The following is a 20,359-nucleotide window of genomic DNA, read 5'->3' on the forward strand; positions in this document are numbered from 1 at the left end:
GCGTTAGAACTCTATATCCGAGACCCTAACCCATCAATAGACATTCCAGCAACCAATTAGCAACCCTTATAGAATTCACCACAATGAAGACAAACTTCATGTTCAACAACCACAACTATATACAAACAAATGGCCTCAGCATGGGTAATCCAGTATCACCAGTTCTAGCCAATATTTTTATGACACGAGTTGAAACAATCAATTAACACAACATTACATCCACCACTATATTGATACAGATATGTAGACGACATGATTGCGGGATTCACATCTACAGAACACACGCTTAATTTTTCAATCACATTAATTCTATACATCCCAACATCAACTTCACATGTGAACAGGAAGAAAGAAATCAAATATCATTGATGATAACATGAGTTACTTTGTTCCTTTTGGTAAAGGTTTGGATTTTATGTTTTATGTAGGGGTCTGCTAGAAAATTTTAAAAAATGCAGATTTTCTACTTATGTTTATTTTAGATATGAGAACACTTTTCTATGGGGAATATAACTTGTATACAGTTGAGAATATGAAAGGAGATGATGTTTCTACCTATAACTGCTTTTAAAATAAAATTACTTCACCTATCTAATGTTATCAGTGTTAATAGCTTTCATTAAGTTGAAATTAAAACTCTACTAACTACAACTAATGCCTCTGTAGTCCCTCATTAATTATAATTAACAAAGTGTTTGTTTCCTTTCCCAATGTGCAAAACTAAATACATTGGCACTTTTTAAGTAAAATTAATTGAATGACACTGATGAAAAGAAAAGTACACTTCTGTTTAGTGTGTGATTATCAAAACGTACGAGTGAAGATGTACATGTTTTATATTATATCATGATACACAAATATAGTTTTAAAAACTGTACTGTCCTCCAACTAATAATGTAAGGAAGCTGCTCAGTCACCATGTTTACTGGTTAACTGTTTATGTTGGACAAGTATCTGAGTTTGGAATGTTTCCTTATAAATCGGCCTGTAACATCACTCAATACCACATCAACAACAACACCCTGTAGTTGTTAAATTAATTAACTTTATCTTCCCCCCAGATCTAAATAAATCTCTGCATCAACACATTTAACAAAAGTGAAAACCTTTGTTCTATTGTTCGACAGTTAATTCAGGAAAAACATGTTTCACCAGTTCTGGATTTCAGATAAATCCCATTATTTAAATAACATAATGATCTCTAGACAGTTTTAATGAACAGCTTCAGTTCATTTAGAAAACGATTTAGAAACAAATGGGAAAAAAATAAAACCAAGAGTACTAAAACCACAAACCTGTCAACACAGTAACCACTTCACAGTTTTATTTATCACTTTTGTACTATCTCATAAAGTTTTAATTATAATATCTTAGCTATTAAGTTGTGTTAGAAAATGGAAAGCCAAAAGCACAAACTTCCTATACCCACCTTTATGAAACCAAATATTGCTGCTTCTTTTAAGCAATTAAAGACATGACCTTAGTTTAAGAACATTTCAGAAACCAAGATACTCTTAGTGAATAGAGCAGAAATACCCATTGTGTAGCTTTGTGCTTAACTAAGAAGCATTTGTTGTATTTTTAAGTAGCACAAAATAAAGACTATCTGCCACAGGATTATACAAAGGCCTTAATATACCAGTTAAATGTCTCCTTTATTAATTCTATAGCTATCCCAATGCACCACTTCTTTAATTGATTTTTCTTTTAAATTTTTTATCTTAATTTGCTTCAACTCTTTTCAAAACAAAAAAAGATTTACTTTAGTTTCTCATACTCAATTTTTTTTTCTTGCTGTGATTTTATTTAAATTTGTTCTGTCTTCAAATTATGCAGTATTTTTTGTTTCTATTTTTAAAACTTAGTTCATTTCAACTGTTTTAAGTTCCATGTTTATTTTGAAAATAGACTATTTGGCAGGAAATATCCATATGTTGTTGTTCATATGATGCTTTTCTATAGGCTTCAGGAAGCAGAATAATTAGGCTTAAAAGTGAGAGGGCAAAATCTGGCCATTTTTATGTCAAATCTAACATATTATATCCCAGTACACACCTCCAGTACCCCTTTACCATGTGTGCAAAGTTTTAGATCTGTCTCTCTCTCACACACACACACACACACACAATAGGCTCTTTCATTATTATTGACAAAAAAATCTTTACAATAAAAGAACTTTCTAATAGTATAGCAATATTTATTATTTTAGATATATTTATACTTATTCATCACTTAAACTACTTGTGGTTTGTCAATATTTTTAAGAGTCTCTGACATGTGTATATTGTTTCAGTTTAAGTATTATAAATAATTGACTTTAATGGTACGTGTAAGATATGATGATATCTCTATTTAAAAAGAGATAAGACTTCTACACTTGTGGTTCGAGAGCTGTTTGAAAAGTTTAATGTAGAACAAGTGTACTGAGATTGGTGGAGAGGAACACTTGAAAATGTAGAATAACAAGTTAAGAAAAATCAGGTTTAATAGAAATAGCAAAGGCATTAAACTGTAACTGAAAATGACCACTGGTAGGAAATATTGAATAATACCTTAAGATGATCAATAACATTTTAAACAAATACATGAATTGGGAAACACATTATGCATATATAACAGTAGATAGAGAAACAACGATTTATAAACAAAGAAGTGTTTTACTGATGGTAGAAAGTACTGAACATAGGTCTACTGTTTCTTAAGAAAACAGACCAATGTTTTCTGGAAACATGTAATATATTCCACCACCAATAAAATTCTTTTTGTGCTAATAATTAGTTGTTTGCCTGTCTATTATTTTAACCAAACTTTATAAAATTGTGAAATTTCTTGTTTCAAAGTGTTGTAAATACTGGAAATATATATTTTAATCTTTGGAGAAAGATTACCTGTAGAGTTGAGAAAGGGTTAGTGATTGAATAACTGTGTGTTTTCGTATAGTAAAGCCACATCAGGTTATCTGTTGTGTGCACCAAATGGAACTGAACCCCTGATTTTAGCATTACAACCAGAGGAACAGAGTGAATCATAGATACATTATTTTACCTTTTAGTTTGTAGATATTATAAATCAATCTAGTGATGAACTGACAATGTCATAAACAGTTTTATTTTTTATTATACAAACTAACAAAAAGTTTAAAATATGATGATAATTACATATATATTATGATTAAAACGTAAGTGGGCTGAATGTAAATATATCAGCACCTTAAATTAATTTATAAATATAAAACTCCTTCTGTGATAACTTAAACCTATAAATATATAATCATGTAATTTTCATACTTGTGTCCAGGAATATATTTCTGATGTTTAATTTTAAGTATGAAATTTTTTTATTCATGCACTTTTATGATAACTATAAATATTTAGTTATGGTATGTTAACAAAAAAAGCACATAAAAATGTTTATTCTGTTGTTTTTCAAATAATATGAAAAACTATGAAGAAGCTTATGAAAAAAATTGAAAATATTTACACGTAGGGGTAAACGTGTCTTTACTGTATCAAATGTACCTACATAGGTGAAACAATTACGAGTGTTAACTTTTACCTCTTACAGTAAAGTTACTCAAGATTTAATAATTTCTCTGCACATAAATAATAAAAACACTGTAAATCTCCATTATTCATAAGTATGTGTAACATGGTACTAATAACAATATGATAAGTGTGTGTGTACCACTTACATATTGGTTTTATTTTTGTATGACTTCTATTTGTATACCTATGTGCTTTACTATGAAATGTTAGATATTTCCCAAATATATATATATCAATATTGCATTGTCGTTAACAGTCCATGTTGCTAACTTATTGTCATAATGGAATAGAACAGAAATGTGTTCAGTATATCCCATCTGTCAGTTAAAATCCAAAAAGTGATGTCAATCTAGTCAGCAGCCTGAATAATAAAAAAGATCATACACAAATGTGGTTGGGTGTACATTTCTATGTTGTTGTTTTTTTTTTAGAAGGTTGAAGGTTGGAAGAATAATTAGTAGAAATATTAGGGGTGGATTCTATTTATTTGCTTTCTACTTTAAGGTATGTAGTGGTAACTGTATTCCCACAAAAGATTATAATATTATAACACCCCTTGGCTGAAAGAACAAGCATTTTTGGTTGCACAAGGATTCAAACCCACTACTCTCAGACTGCAAATTGAACTTGCAATATGTAACACCCTAACACACGGTTTTGAGACTAAAAGACATAGATTTCACAAAAATATCAGGATAAATCAGAATGCATATCTGTTTGACATCAATGTTCCTTTTATTCATTTTTTAACAAATATAATAAAAAAATGTTCATTGTGGTAAATAAATTAATAATTTGATCTAAAAAGATGTTTTGTTTCTTCCTAATTCATAATAATATTCTTACATGGTAGAGGAAATGGATATTATTTTGAAAATCTATGAAGCTGAATTATAGGAAATTATGGCACTCAATATACTACTGCTCTTGGAAAAATCTAACAAACATAATCTGTTAAATTTTCTTGTCCTAGAATAATGCCAGTCTTCGTAACTTGCATATTTCAACATGTATACTGGGATATTTGGTTTTTGAGCTATTAATGATTTTAACTGTATATTTGGTTATCACTGTAATGGGTTGTAGTGTTCACATTAATCTGTTACTTCCATTAACAGATGCTGTGTGAAAAATGAAAAACATTTCAACAAAAGTGCTTATTCTACATCACATACATTTTGTTAAATTAGTCCTTGTATACAGTACTGTGTGAAAGTGTTAGGACAAAAGAATATTTTATCATTCTTTCTATTTTATGAGCTAATTCTTCCATGCCATTACTGATTCAAAATTTCATCACCATGGTAATGACTCACTGATCACTTTTAACAATTAAATGAACCAGGGTGAGAACACTTATTTTTTTAGAATTCCCTATACTTGTACCATGGGCAAGTCATAATTGTTCTGTTTGAATGAACATAGTGGTCAAATTTAGGGCCTGAAATAAGTGTCATGGTACTGCATGTCTTAACTATGTAGAAAGAAGCTAGCTTATTGTACCAGTATATGCTAAAAGGAATCAGTTTAATAGCAATCCACAAATAAATCTTGATAAAAACAGTAATAACATATGTGATGTTATCTTGTCATTCTGCAGTCCAAAAAGAGGAGAGAATTGTCAGTAGAGCAGAGAGTTTGCATAAAACTTTCATGTGATTGTAGCTGAACTCTCCATTTAACTGCTGTAGACTTGAAATGTTTCCCAAACACTATCAAGTACACCCTAGATCATGAGAACAATACAGATAACTTTGAAAATACTAAAGGAAGAAACAGAACATCTAGGTTTAATGATACTGGTGTTAAGTACCTTTGTTTATGCAACATTCTGAACAGAAGGAAGACTGTCACTGGTCTCAAGCTTGAGATAAATGACCATGTACCAAATGAAGTAAAATTGTCCACATCTACAGTATCAAGAAGAGTCAATGATAATGGAATATTTGATTGTGTTGGAGTTAAAAAAAACACTTTTACTTTGTTTTCCAAATATTGACAAGAAACTGGACTGCTCATAACTGAAAAGAAGTGATATGGATGGATGAGTCAAAGTTTGAAATAGTTGGTTCAAAGTGTACGTTGTTGTCCAGCAGAAGAAAGGTGAAGGACACTTATTTCAATGCATAGCACTTGTGATAAAGCATGGTAGAGACAGTTTCATGGTTTGAGGATGTTTTTAGCTGAGGTGACAGGAGATTTCTGCAAAATAGATGGAATATCAGACCAAATTATTGGTAATGAATTCTACTACCAAGAACATAATGACCAAAAACACTCAACCAACATATGTAGAAATTACTTACCTGAGAAACAAGCTGCTGGGGTTATTCAAATGACACAACAGTTCCCACAGAATCCCTATTTCAACCCAATTAAACAGATCCAGGATTTGACAGATTATAAACTTGACATATGAAAAGGTACTTCCAATGCAACTTTGTGCATGTGTATTCGAGACATTGAGTATTTTGTTTTGAATTTTGCACAAAGCAATGTAAGGCCTATGTGCACCGACACCGAGTAAAATCCCAAAGGACACCATGATTACACATCACTCAACAATGCCTGAAAGACCTTTCATGGTTATTAAAGAAAAAGGGGGACACAGAAAATATTCATTGTTTGCTGAACTCAAGCATAGTTACTTAATTTCTGTTGCACTAAATGTGAAGAATAATAAAATATTGATGTTCTACCTGTGATTTACCTTCAACTGTTCTTTGAAAGTAATCTGAAATTTGATTTTTGACTTTGTCATAACATTTTGTACTACGGTACTGTAAATTGGAATGGATGGATCTAAATGTATATAAACGTTTTTTTTGTTTTGACAGAGTAAAAGTTGATATATGGAATTATGATATTACAAAATAAATAAATATAAAACTATGAGGTGGTGCCATAATAAGTTGAAGTTTTCACATCATGCAAGGAATAGCCAAGAATGACAATGAATCCTTACACTTAATGGTACTGCTTTTTTGATGTAGGTTATTAAGATAATAGATTCAAAGCAAACCAAAACAGCCTTGTAAAATAACAGTAATTTATACCATACTTTTAAGAGTTCAGAGGCAGTGTATCTTTTATCTACATCCACCTTCAGACACCTGTCCAGGAAGTCTTGAAAACCTGTAGACAGGTTATCTTTATTCTCAGTGTTTGGTTTCCCATTTATTAATATTAAATCAAGTACCTGAAAAGGAGTGTGACTTGATGACTGAATCAATAACCTAACTTACCAACATAATAATTCTGATAATAAAATATACATGTATGTATATAATGAAAACAATTATACATGTTAAACATTTTAACCAATACTGTTAATGACACTAACATTACAGAGATAGAATACACCTTACTTACAAAATACAAAAATACTATCTGTTTCATGCACTATCACTGAATCCCTGTCACTTGACAACCATGACATTGGAATGTACAAATCTTTGAATAATATTCCATAATACTGTCTAAATATTTCCAAAAATATAACTTTACAGTAGCTGAACACCATGAGTGAATTACCTAACATGTTACTATTTATATATAGGGGTTTAACAAAAGTTGCTAGAAACCTGATATATTTATGTGTTTCTTTCTTTGTTCAAGAACAAATAGTTTTTAATGAAGTATTTTTCTGAAGCTGCTGGTCTTAACAAAAACATCAAATCAAACTAAATAAACAATTTGTTTTATAATTACCAATTATCTTAACCCAACACTTAAAAATACGGTCTGAAAATGAAATTATTTCCTTTTTTGCAGTCGATCTGCAACAGATTTCCTTTTCTTTATTCACATGGATCATATGTTTGTAAACTTTTAGGTATTAAATCAGAAAATAATTTATGATAATTTCTTGCAACAAAGTGGGCTAGTAGATAATTTGAAATAGACTGTACTATTGTTAATACGTATACATAAAACCTATCTTTTATGTCAAGTTATAATCTTATTCATTAAGTTTGTTTGTTTTTTGAATTTCGCACAAAGCTACTCAAGGGCTATCTGTGCTAGCTGTCTTTAATTTTGCAGTGTAAGACTAGAGGGAAGTCAGCTAGTCATCACCACCCACCGCCAACTGTTGGGCTACTCTTTTACCAACGAATAGTGGGATTTACCGTCACATTATAACACCCCCCACGGCTGAAAGGGCGAGCATGTTTGGTGCGATGGGGATGCAAACCCGTGACCCTCGGATTACGAGTCGCATGCCTTAACACGCTTGGCCATGCTGGGCCGTTCTTTAAGAGCACAATAAGTAGCTGTGTTACATAGTTCGACTTCTTTCATTACATTTTAAGTTTATAGAAAAATTCAAATTAATATTTAAAAAATATTCAGTGCTTTATACAGCCAGAAAAGACTATTTTCATTACAATTTTTTCAAATTTGATATTGAGGTAAAAATGAAGAAATAAACAACCATAGAATAAAATAAAAATATGAAATATGACACTAATTTGTAAAGATAAATAAAAGAAAAGCATGGATACATTCTCTTAGAAATCATTGAAGATGCATTGAACATGAGAATTGGAAACATTTGTACTTACATGTACATATTTTATGCTTTTTATGTAAATAATCAAGTAAACCACTAATATTATGTGATGTTTGAAAATCTTCATAACGTACATATAATGTCAAGTAATCTACACTAAGAGGAAACTGTTACAAACAACCTAAAATACTTAGAAATGCTCGTGTTCACAAAAGACATCATATGTCTAAAAACTATCCTCGTTTTATGGTCCAATCTTCCCCACATTAAATGTTATCACTTATAATATTTCTATGAATTATTTTGTCATGGTGTAGAAACTATTGCCTGAAAAATATAAATTAAATATGAATTTATTTCAAAGACAAATATCTTAAGATATTAGTGTAATTTTAATTCAGCATGCTTGTTGTATTCAGTATTATATATATGTATGTATATGTTGTACTATTTGGAGACAACAACACAAACATTAATTACAACAAAAATAGTTTGTTTTTTTTACATTAAAACTACCAGAAGTAATTTCATCATGTTATTAGGTTAATATTAGTTGTTTTATCTTCTGTTGCCAAGAGCTAGAGGTTCTTACACCAACATCCAACATAAAGCTGGCCATGAGTAAAGTGTGGGCTTTGTAGGTTGACACCAACAACCTTGATGGACAACCCCTATCTTATTTTAAACTTAAATAATTTCTGAATGAAGGTATTTGCTGTTATGTCACAAGTGATTTTGATAAAAATGAAGTTCTTTAATCAGTGCAGGCTTTAAATTAAAAAATTAAATATTTTCCAGTTTTGTTATTCATATATTTAATTTTATATTTACAGTACAATATTAATCTATACTTTTGTTACGAGGCAACATAACAAAAGCTATTGCAAGAAAGCACCATTACCAAAACACACTGGGTTTTCTATGTATTAAGTATTGTTATATGAATGAAAGTACCCAGTTATGCTCAGGTTATTAGATCAATATATTTTATGTGACAGAGGTAGAATAGCCACTGTCCCAAGGTATATGGGCACCCTTGTATGAAGTGTATAGGTTATACATGACTCTCAGTGCTTGCAGGTTGGTATGGGCCCCAACTCATAATAAAGTGGTGTGGCCCCTCAAAACACGTCCAGTCCATCTCTGCAACAGGACTATGTTATTACTGATATTTTGAACCTATTTTAGTATAAAAGTATAACAAATATACTTTTCTTGCCGAGCAACATGACATAGAAGACATCTTAACAAAAACCTATTACCTTTTGTATGTATTAGAGGTTGTTATATAACAAACCACAAATGTATGTGCTAAAAGGAACACCAAGACAGACAGGTTTTAATTGCTGTTCTCGTTACATATGAGAAATGAGACCTGTTGTTAAACTATGTTTCTGAGAAAACTTCGCAGAATATTATGAGGAAACAGCTTTTTTATCATTGATTTTCTCCAAAATGAAAAGCTTCTAAAATTATGTGATATATCTTGCACAGCTTTTTTAGGAACGATCTGAGAAGTACCAAATTTTCATTTTTTAACGAAACATGTCACAATCAAATTTCTCTTCTTAATTTCGTTTGCATATACATATATAGCGAGATCTCATTTTAAACCACTTGTCGAATGTACGGCATCAAAGAAAAGCAATCGTTTCTTTGCAGGCCGTTTTCAAACGTCCAAAGTACATATTCCTCGTACACTTGGAACTGATATTTCCGATACAAATAGCAGGTTTTCTCGATTCTAGCCTTAGAAAAATTAATTTTTGAAGGTAATGAGGCAAAATTTAAAGTGTTGTGTGAGTGGTTGAGTTGGAACCAATTCCTGATAAATCAGACTGCTTCCTTTACGCATGGCCATCATCTTCTTATTTCTGAATTTTGATTGAAATTTTAAATGAACGTGCAACAAGCGTGATGTTTCTGAAGTCGCATTGATCAGTCAGACATGTGTTATCACTATTCATCCTGATGGCTTTTGTTTAATAACTTTTTTCGAATGTTTTCGGTCTCATACTATTTAACTATGCTTTCCCCGTCACGAATGAACAGTTCCAATTGTTATTTTAAACTGAAAAGCTGGAAATAACGACGGCAGATAGATTAAGAAGCTTTACCGAAAATGCAAGCTATGAGAATGGTCTTAATCAATGAACGATATGTTTCTGACTTAAAAGAAACTTGATTTTCGGTTCTCTTCTTTGTCCATTTCGAGGAAGAAATCCTTTCTATCAGTCATTCCATTATGATTTCCGTTCCGTTCTTGGTTACTAACCAAATGAACTTTAGCTCGACAATTAGAAAAAATAGAAAGTTCCCTTCAGTGACTGTCTTTTATAATCATATAATTTGGTGTTGTTTCGAAACTAGAAATCACGGGAACCACTTCCACTGTTGCTAGTTTCTTCTTCCATATTCCTAAATTTTAACATACAACACAGATTTGACAAATAAAAGTTCTCTTATTCTTCTTTATTTTTACCTAGCTAAACGTGATTCATATTTTAAGGGAGTGCAGGTATCATGTTTCATAACGTGCTCAAAAAATGTGTTCACTGACACGATCGACAAACTAAGAAAAATATTGGTATCAAGAGGAACACCTAAACAGTTTATATTTGTTCATGTTACTTCTATAAAGTGAGGCTTGTTTTTAGAAAATCGGCCTTCGTAGAATAAAACATACTATTTTTTCCCTGATTGTGTCATAAAGGATATCACCTAAAAGTATACTACATTTCTAGCTCACATCTTTTCTTACGTTGTAGAGAGATCGCAGTTATTATATTTTTATAGTAAAACATGTAATAATAAAAGTTATGTTGTTCATCCATAAGTAGAAAAGTTTTCGCTTTTAACATTTTCCTTTAAATGAAATCATATGTTAATGGTCCATTTTGAACCTAAAATACAAGTACCGGAAAATTTCTTGACAACGTGAGTCACGTCAACGTACGAATGAAAAGAGGCAAAATATCAGTGATTCTGTCAGGAGTGGGATTCGAACCCACGCCCGGAAGACCGGACTGCGACCTTAACGCAGCGCCTTAGACCGCTCGGCCATCCTGACGTATTTTTTTTATTTAAATTTTCATTTTTTCGAATGGTGGCGCCTTTTAAAGTTAAGAACGTGTTATCCATCTCTTTCTGCATCTTTGGCTCTTTAATATTTTTAATTTTTCCGATCTCATCGCTCTGTCCATAAACTACTCAGCTAGCATTTAAACCACATATGACGAGAGACAAAACCACCATAAGACCCTCAACAGATAGAAACTCAAAGTATCGAACAAACAGAAAGCGTTAGTTACTTTACCGTAAATGAAAATAAAAGAATCGACTTAGTCAATTGATGATCGTAATTTTCAAGAAATGCGAATGAAAACTTCCTAACAAAGCGTTCCTATATTTTTCGATTTCGCGACGTTTATATGATGCAAATATAATATTTTATAATAAATTTCTGGTGTGTATACTCCATAAATTATTATCTTTTACTATTCTAGCAAGAACAACATAAGATCTTTCATCTCTTTAACAGTTCTTTAAATCAAACTAAAGTTGATTAGGAAAGTTATACTTTCCACTTTGTCTTTGTAAAATTTATCCGATTTACTTAGGTTTACTAACTCAATTAACCTGTCTAAAACGTCAAAGGTATGAATGTATAATACGGTTGCGAACTGGACATTTTCTGAGATAATTTTCAAAAGGTGCTTTCATATGTTTAAACGAATATTTTAAACATGTACGATCACTGAAAGTGACTTATTTTTACCATATTTCTCATAAAGCCTTTACTGTGCTGCATAATCATCGTTAAATGCATATTTCTACATAAACTTTCTCTTATTCTTCATATTTTCGCTAGATAAAAAAAATGTTTATTCACCCAAACAACACAAATGTATGTGCTAAGAACACCAAGACAGACAGGTTTTAATTGCTGTTCTCGTTACATATGAGAAATGAGACCTGTTGTTAAACTTTGTTTCTGAGAAAGCTTCGCAGAATATTATGAGGAAACAGCTTTTTTATCATTGATTTTCTCCAAAATGAAAAGCTTCTAAAATTATGTGATATATCTTGCACAGCTTTTTTAGGAACGATCTGAGAAGTACCAAATTTTCATTTTTTAACGAAACATGTCACAATCAAATTTCTCTTCTTAATTTCGTTTGCATATACATATATAGCGAGATCTCATTTTAAACCACTTGTCGAATGTACGGCATCAAAGAAAAGCAATCGTTTCTTTGCAGGCCGTTTTCAAACGTCCAAAGTACATATTCCTCGTACACTTGGAACTGATATTTCCGATACAAATAGCAGATTTTCTCGATTCTAGCTTTAGAAAAATTAATTTTTGAAGGTAATGAGGCAAAATTTAAAGTGTTGTGTGAGTGGTTGAGTTGGAACCAATTCCTGATAAATCAGACTGCTTCCTTTACGCATGGCCATCATCTTCTTATTTCTGAATTTTGATTGAAATTTTAAATGAACGTGCAACAAGCGTGATGTTTCTGAAGTCGCATTGATCAGTCAGACATGTGTTATCACTATTCATCCTGATGGCTTTTGTTTAATAACTTTTTTCGAATGTTTTCGGTCTCATACTATTTAACTATGCTTTGCCCGTCACGAATGAACAGTTCCAATTGTTATTTTAAACTGAAAAGCTGGAAATAACGACGGCAGATAGATTAAGAAGCTTTACCGAAAATGCAAGCTATGAGAATGGTCTTAATCAATGAACGATATGTTTCTGACTTAAAAGAAACTTGATTTTCGGTTCTCTTCTTTGTCCATTTCGAGGAAGAAATCCTTTCTATCAGTCATTCCATTATGATTTCCGTTCCGTAACTTTAGCTCGACAATTAGAAAAAATAGAAAGTTCCCTTCAGTGACTGTCTTTTATAATCATATAATTTGGTGTTGTTTCGAAACTAGAAATCACGGGAACCACTTCCACTGTTGCTAGTTTCTTCTTCCATATTCCTAAATTTTAACATACAACACAGATTTGACAAATAAAAGTTCTCTTATTCTTCTTTATTTTACCTAGCTAAACGTGATTCATATTTTAAGGGAGTGCAGGTATCATGTTTCATAACGTGCTCAAAAAATGTGTTCACTGACACGATCGACAAACTAAGAAAAATATTGGTATCAAGAGGAACACCTAAACAGTTTATATTTGTTCATGTTACTTCTATAAAGTGAGGCTTGTTTTCAGAAAATCGGCCTTCGTAGAATAAAACATACTATTTTTTCCCTGATTGTGTCATAAAGGATATCACCTAAAAGTATACTACATTTCTAGCTCACATCTTTTCTTACGTTGTAGAGAGATCGCAGTTATTATATTTTTATAGTAAAACATGTAATAATAAAAGTTATGTTGTTCATCCATAAGTAGAAAAGTTTTCGCTTTTAACATTTTCCTTTAAATGAAATCATATGTTAATGGTCCATTTTCAACCTAAAATACAAGTACCGGAAAATTTCTTGACAACGTGAGTCACGTCAACGTACGAATGAAAAGAGGCAAAATATCAGTGATTCTGTCAGGAGTGGGATTCGAACCCACGCCCGGAAGACCGGACTGCGACCTTAACGCAGCGCCTTAGACCGCTCGGCCATCCTGACGTATTTTTAAATTAAATTTTCATTTTTTCGAATGGTGGCGCATTTTAAAGTTAAGAACGTGTTATCCATCTCTTTCTGCATCTTTGGCTCTTTAATATTTTTAATTTTTCCGATCTCATCGCTCTGTCCATAAACTACTCAGCTAGCATTTAAACCACATATGACGAGAGACAAAACCACCATAAGACCCTCAACAGATAGAATCTCAAAGTATCGAACAAACAGAAAGCGTTAGTTACTTTACCGTAAATGAAAATAAAACAATCGACTTAGTCAATTGATGATCGTAATTTTCAAGAAATGCGAATGAAAACTTCCTAACAAAGCGTTCCTATATTTTTCGATTTCGCGACGTTTATATGATGCAAATATAATATTTTATAATAAATTTCTGGTGTGTATACTCCATAATAACCGAAAACAAAATTATTATCTTTTACTATTCTAGCAAGAACAACATAAGATCTTTCATCTCTTTAACAGTTCTTTAAATCAAACTAAAGTTGATTAGGAAAGTTATACTTTCCACTTTGTCTTTGTAAAAATTTATCCGATTTACTTAGGTTTACTAACTCAATTAACCTGTCTAAAACGTCAAAGGTATGAATGTATAATACGGTTGCGAACTGGACATTTTCTGAGATAATTTTCAAAAGGTGCTTTCATATGTTTAAACGAATATTTTAAACATGTACGATCACTGAAAGTGACTTATTTTTACCATATTTCTCATAAAGCCTTTACTGTGCTGCATAATCATCGTTAAATGCATATTTCGACATAAACTTTCTATTATTCTTCATATTTTCGCTAGATAAAAAAAAAAATGTTTATTCACCCAAACAACACAAATGTATGTGCTAAGAACACCAAGACAGACAGGTTTTAATTGCTGTTCTCGTTACATATGAGAAATGAGACCTGTTGTTAAACTTTGTTTCTGAGAAAGCTTCGCAGAATATTATGAGGAAACAGCTTTTTTATCATTGATTTTCTCCAAAATGAAAAGCTTCTAAAATTATGTGATATATCTTGCACAGCTTTTTTAGGAACGATCTGAGAAGTACCAAATTTTCATTTTTTAACGAAACATGTCACAATCAAATTTCTCTTCTTAATTTCGTTTGCATATACATATATAGCGAGATCTCATTTTAAACCACTTGTCGAATGTACGGCATCAAAGAAAAGCAATCGTTTCTTTGCAGGCCGTTTTCAAACGTCCAAAGTACATATTCCTCGTACACTTGGAACTGATATTTCCGATACAAATAGCAGATTTTCTCGATTCTATCTTTAGAAAAATTAATTTTGAAGGTAATGAGGCAAAATTTAAAGTGTTGTGTGAGTGGTTGAGTTGGAACCAATTCCTGATAAATCAGACTGCTTCCTTCACGCATGGCCATCATCTTCTTATTTCTGAATTTTGATTGAAATTTTAAATGAACGTGCAACAAGCGTGATGTTTCTGAAGTCGCATTGATCAGTCAGACATTTGTTATCACTGTTCATCCTGATGGCTTTTGTTTAATAACTTTTTTCGAATGTTTTCGATCTGATACTATTTAACTATGCTTTCCACGTCACGAATGAACAGTTCCAATTGTTATTTTAAACTGAAAAGCTGGAAATAACGACGGCAGATAGATTAAGAAGCTTTACCGAAAATGCAAGCTATGAGAATGGTCTTAATCAATGAACGATATGTTTCTGACTTAAAAGAAACTTGATTTTCGGTTCTCTTCTTTGTCCATTTCGAGGAAGAAATCCTTTCTATCAGTCATTCCATTATGATTTCCGTTCCGTTCTTGGTTACTAACCAAATGAACTTTAGCTCGACAATTAGAAAAATAGAAAGTTCCCTTCAGTGACTGTCTTTTATAATCATATAATTTGGTGTTGTTTCGAAACTAGAAATCACGGGAACCACTTCCACTGTTGCTAGTTTCTTCTTCCATATTCCTAAATTTTAACATACAACACAGATTTGACAAATAAAAGTTCTCTTATTCTTCTTTATTTTTACCTAGCTAAACGTGATTCATATTTTAAGGGAGTGCAGGTATCATGTTTCATAACGTGCTCAAAAAATGTGTTCACTGACACGATCGACAAACTAAGAAAAATATTGGTATCAAGAGGAACACCTAAACAGTTTATATTTGTTCATGTTACTTCTATAAAGTGAGGCTTGTTTTTAGAAAATCGGCCTTCGTAGAATAAAACATACTATTTTTTCCCTGATTGTGTCATAAAGGATATCACCTAAAAGTATACTACATTTCTAGCTCACATCTTTTCTTACGTTGTAGAGAGATCGCAGTTATTATATTTTTATAGTAAAACATGTAATAATAAAAGTTATGTTGTTCATCCATAAGTAGAAAAGTTTTCGCTTTTAACATTTTCCTTTAAATGAAATCATATGTTAATGGTCCATTTTCAACCTAAAATACAAGTACCGGAAAATTTCTTGACAACGTGAGTCACGCCAACGTACGAATGAAAAGAGGCAAAATATCAGTGATTCTGTCAGGAGTGGGATTCGAACCCACGCCCGGAAGACCGGACTGCGACCTTAACGCAGCGCCTTAGACCGCTCGGCCATCCTGACGTATTTTTTTTGATTTAAATTTTCATTTTTTCGAATGGTGGCGCCTTTTAAAGTTAAGAACGTGTTATCCATCTCTTTCTGCATCTTTGGCTCTTTAATATTTTTAATTTTTCCGATCTCATCGCTCTGTCCATAAACTACTCAGCTAGCATTTAAACCACATATGACGAGAGACAAAACCACCATAAGACCCTCAACAGATAGAAACTCAAAGTATCGAACAAACAGAAAGCGTAAGTTACTTTACCGTAAATGAAAATAAAAGAATCGACTTAGTCAATTGATGATCGTAATTTTCAAGAAATGCGAATGAAAACTTCCTAACAAAGCGTTCCTATATTTTTCGATTTCGCGACGTTTATATGATGCAAATATAATATTTTATAATAAATTTCTGGTGTGTATACTCCATAATAACCGAAAACAAAATTATTATCTTTTACTATTCTAGCAAGAACAACATAAGATCTTTCATCTCTTTAACAGTTCTTTAAATCAAACTAAAAGTTGATTAGGAAAGTTATACTTTCCACTTTGTCTTTTGTAAAAATTTATCCGATTTACTTAGGTTTACTAACTCAATTAACCTGTCTAAAACGTCAAAGGTATGAATGTATAATACGGTTGCGAACTGGACATTTTCTGAGATAATTTTCAAAAGGTGCTTTCATATGTTTAAACGAATATTTTAAACATGTACGATCACTGAAAGTGACTTATTTTTACCATATTTCTCATAAAGCCTTTACTGTGCTGCATAATCATCGTTAAATGCATATTTTCACATAAACGTTCTCTTATTCTTCATATTTTCGCTAGATAAAAAAAAATGTTTATTCACCCAAACAACACAAATGTATGTGCTAAGAACACCAAGACAGACAGGTTTTAATTGCTGTTCTCGTTACATATGAGAAATGAGACCTGTTGTTAAACTTTGTTTCTGAGAAAGCTTCGCAGAATATTATGAGGAAACAGCTTTTTTATCATTGATTTTCTCCAAAATGAAAAGCTTCTAAAATTATGTGATATATCTTGCACAGCTTTTTTAGGAACGATCTGAGAAGTACCAAATTTTCATTTTTAACGAAACATGTCACAATCAAATTTCTCTTCTTAATTTCGTTTGCATATACATATATAGCGAGATCTCATTTTAAACCACTTGTCGAATGTACGGCATCAAAGAAAAGCAATCGTTTCTTTGCAGGCCGTTTTCAAACGTCCAAAGTACATATTCCTCGTACACTTGGAACTGATATTTCCGATACAAATAGCAGGTTTTCTCGATTCTAGCTTTAGAAAAATTAATTTTGAAGGTAATGAGGCAAAATTTAAAGTGTTGTGTGAGTGGTTGAGTTGGAACCAATTCCTGATAAATCAGACTGCTTCCTTCACGCATGGCCATCATCTTCTTATTTCTGAATTTTGATTGAAATTTTAAATGAACGTGCAACAAGCGTGATGTTTCTGAAGTCGCATTGATCAGTCAGACATTTGTTATCACTGTTCATCCTGATGGCTTTTGTTTAATAACTTTTTTCGAATGTTTTCGATCTGATACTATTTAACTATGCTTTCCACGTCACGAATGAACAGTTCCAATTGTTATTTTAAACTGAAAAGCTGGAAATAACGACGGCAGATAGATTAAGAAGCTTTACCGAAAATGCAAGCTATGAGAATGGTCTTAATCAATGAACGATATGTTTCTGACTTAAAAGAAACTTGATTTTCGGTTCTCTTCTTTGTCCATTTCGAGGAAGAAATCCTTTCTATCAGTCATTCCATTATGATTTCCGTTCCGTTCTTGGTTACTAACCAAATGAACTTTAGCTCGACAATTAGAAAAATAGAAAGTTCCCTTCAGTGACTGTCTTTTATAATCATATAATTTGGTGTTGTTTCGAAACTAGAAATCACGGGAACCACTTCCACTGTTGCTAGTTTCTTCTTCCATATTCCTAAATTTTAACATACAACACAGATTTGACAAATAAAAGTTCTCTTATTCTTCTTTATTTTTACCTAGCTAAACGTGATTCATATTTTAAGGGAGTGCAGGTATCATGTTTCATAACGTGCTCAAAAAATGTGTTCACTGACACGATCGACAAACTAAGAAAAATATTGGTATCAAGAGGAACACCTAAACAGTTTATATTTGTTCATGTTACTTCTATAAAGTGAGGCTTGTTTTAGAAAATCGGCCTTCGTAGAATAAAACATACTATTTTTTCCCTGATTGTGTCATAAAGGATATCACCTAAAAGTATACTACATTTCTAGCTCACATCTTTTCTTACGTTGTAGAGAGATCGCAGTTATTATATTTTTATAGTAAAACATGTAATAATAAAAGTTATGTTGTTCATCCATAAGTAGAAAAGTTTTCGCTTTTAACATTTTCCTTTAAATGAAATCATATGTTAATGGTCCATTTTCAACCTAAAATACAAGTACCGGAAAATTTCTTGACAACGTGAGTCACGCCAACGTACGAATGAAAAGAGGCAAAATATCAGTGATTCTGTCAGGAGTGGGATTCGAACCCACGCCCGGAAGACCGGACTGCGACCTTAACGCAGCGCCTTAGACCGCTCGGCCATCCTGACGTATTTTTTTATTTAAATTTTCATTTTTTCGAATGGTGGCGCCTTTTAAAGTTAAGAACGTGTTATCCATCTCTTTCTGCATCTTTGGCTCTTTAATATTTTTAATTTTTCCGATCTCATCGCTCTGTCCATAAACTACTCAGCTAGCATTTAAACCACATATGACGAGAGACAAAACCACCATAAGACCCTCAACAGATAGAAACTCAAAGTATCGAACAAACAGAAAGCGTAAGTTACTTTACCGTAAATGAAAATAAAAGAATCGACTTAGTCAATTGATGATCGTAATTTTCAAGAAATGCGAATGAAAACTTCCTAACAAAGCGTTCCTATATTTTTCGATTTCGCGACGTTTATATGATGCAAATATAATATTTTATAATAAATTTCTGGTGTGTATACTCCATAATAACCGAAAACAAAATTATTATCTTTTACTATTCTAGCAAGAACAACATAAGATCTTTCATCTCTTTAACAGTTCTTTAAATCAAACTAAAGTTGATTAGGAAAGTTATACTTTCCACTTTGTCTTTGTAAAAATTTATCCGATTTACTTAGGTTTACTAACTCAATTAACCTGTCTAAAACGTCAAAGGTATGAATGTATAATACGGTTGCGAACTGGACATTTTCTGAGATAATTTTCAAAGGTGCTTTCATATGTTTAAACGAATAGGTTAAACATGTACGATCTTACTGAAAGTGACTTATTTTTACCATATTTCTCATAAAGCCTTTACTGTGCTGCATAATCATCGTTAAATGCATATTTCTACATAAACTTTCTATTATTCTTCATATTTTCGCTAGATAAAAAAAATGTTTATTCACCCAAACAACACAAATGTATGTGCTAAGAACACCAAGACAGACAGGTTTTAATTGCTGTTCTCGTTACATATGAGAAATGAGACCTGTTGTTAAAACTTTGTTTCTGAGAAATCTTCGCAGAATATTATGAGGAAACAGCTTTTTTATCATTGATTTTCTCCAAAATGAAAAGCTTCTAAAATTATGTGATATATCTTGCACAGCTTTTTTAGGAACGATCTGAGAAGTACCAAATTTTCATTTTTAACGAAACATGTCACAATCAAATTTCTCTTCTTAATTTCGTTTGCATATACATGTATAGCGAGATCTCATTTTAAACCACTTGTCGAATGTACGGCATAAAAGAAAAGCAATCGTTTCTTTGCAGGCCGTTTTCAAACGTCCAAAGTACATATTCCTCGTACACTTGGAACTGATATTTCCGATACAAATAGCAGGTTTTCTCGATTCTAGCTTTAGAAAAATTAATTTTGAAGGTAATGAGGCAAAATTTAAAGTGTTGTGTGAGTGGTTGAGTTGGAACCAATTCCTGATAAATCAGACTGCTTCCTTCACGCATGGCCATCATCTTCTTATTTCTGAA

General features: G+C 31.9%; 4 non-coding genes across 4 annotated transcripts; all 4 read right to left on the reverse strand.

Annotated features, from left to right (window-relative positions):
• Nucleotides 1-11,044: 11,044 nt before the first annotated feature.
• Nucleotides 11,045-11,128, reverse strand: TRNAL-AAG (transfer RNA leucine (anticodon AAG)). The gene has a single exon. It is a non-coding gene; the product is annotated as a tRNA-Leu (tRNA).
• Nucleotides 11,129-13,623: 2,495 nt separating this feature from the next.
• Nucleotides 13,624-13,707, reverse strand: TRNAL-AAG (transfer RNA leucine (anticodon AAG)). Its single transcript has one exon. It is a non-coding gene; the product is annotated as a tRNA-Leu (tRNA).
• A 2,530-nt stretch (nucleotides 13,708-16,237) lies between these two features.
• On the reverse strand, nucleotides 16,238-16,321 carry TRNAL-AAG (transfer RNA leucine (anticodon AAG)). The gene has a single exon. It is a non-coding gene; the product is annotated as a tRNA-Leu (tRNA).
• Nucleotides 16,322-18,852: 2,531 nt separating this feature from the next.
• On the reverse strand, nucleotides 18,853-18,936 carry TRNAL-AAG (transfer RNA leucine (anticodon AAG)). Its single transcript has one exon. It is a non-coding gene; the product is annotated as a tRNA-Leu (tRNA).
• Nucleotides 18,937-20,359: the final 1,423 nt, after the last annotated feature.

Source organism: Tachypleus tridentatus, chromosome 4 (assembly GCF_004210375.1).
Source record: "Tachypleus tridentatus isolate NWPU-2018 chromosome 4, ASM421037v1, whole genome shotgun sequence".
Lineage (NCBI taxonomy): Eukaryota > Metazoa > Arthropoda > Merostomata > Xiphosura > Limulidae > Tachypleus > Tachypleus tridentatus.